Genomic DNA, 992 nt, shown 5'->3' with positions numbered 1-992 from the left:
ATAGTTATAAAACATTATTAAATGTCATCTTTAGCAAATCTCATTTTCATAATGTACATTATAATGCTGTGATGCATAAATTAATTTGTAGCATTTAAAACTATTCATTTGAGTTTGTAATGTTTTATTTTTAGTGTGAAAAAAATATATAGAATTTTAATACTGATCATGTATCAATTATCAGCCATATAATGAAAATAATAATTTGTTGGTATCAGTCAACAATTTTACTATCAGTGCATCCTTAAATGTTTGCAACAGAGTTTGTGTATAATAATTATAATATAGGTTTTTAATTAAAGGGGTCATATAATGTTGCTAAAAAGTACATTATTTGGTGTATTTGGTGTAATGAAATGTGTTTATGCGGTTTAAGGTTAAAAAAACACATTCTTTTCCACATACTGTACATTACTGTTTCTTTTTCTGTTCATTACTGTTTTTTTTCTAGGCCCGCCTTTCTGAAATGCGTCGATTTTTACTAAGCTCATCGGTCTGAAAAGCAAGGTGTGCTGTGATTGGCCAGCTATCCAGTGCGTTATGATTGGCCGAATACCGCAAGCGTGTGATGGAAATGTTACACCCCTACCATACTGTGATGATACCCTGTCAGGCCGGAGCGATGATTCAAAATTCCTGAAAACCCATTATAAACGAGGCATTCATAACATCCAGTGGGGACATAATTATGAATTATAATGACTTATACTGTCTTTTTACGTGTTGCGTTGTATCGCGCCGCGTAAACATAAAACCATGTTTGCATTTGTGATCGGAGAAATGACAAACAACAAGCCCTACTCTACACTGCCCAAAAAACTCGCTTTAAATATAAAAAATATAAAATATAAAAACTCTTTAAATATAAAAAACGTACTTACAGTTTCTGAGTCAGAACAGCCGGCATTGTTGTCAACTCTACCAGGACCAGGAAACAGTCCTCCATAAAATGTGCTGCACACATCTGAATATTTGGGTTGAAGTGTTCTGGA

The 992-nt window shown here is 33.2% G+C and overlaps 1 protein-coding gene across 1 annotated transcript in view; it reads left to right on the top strand.

The window, feature by feature from the left end:
• The window catches only part of obscna (obscurin, cytoskeletal calmodulin and titin-interacting RhoGEF a), a 49,900-nt gene that overhangs the window by 24,702 nt on the left and 24,206 nt on the right, over positions 1-992 (top strand). The gene's annotated exons all lie outside the window — the stretch shown is intronic.

This window comes from Sinocyclocheilus grahami, unplaced genomic scaffold (assembly GCF_001515645.1).
Source record: "Sinocyclocheilus grahami isolate Dianchi unplaced genomic scaffold, SAMN03320097.WGS_v1.1 scaffold75.1, whole genome shotgun sequence".
NCBI lineage: Eukaryota > Metazoa > Chordata > Actinopteri > Cypriniformes > Cyprinidae > Sinocyclocheilus > Sinocyclocheilus grahami.
The sequence above is the reverse complement of the archived record's forward strand: the minus strand, read 5'-3'. Positions and strand labels throughout refer to the sequence as shown.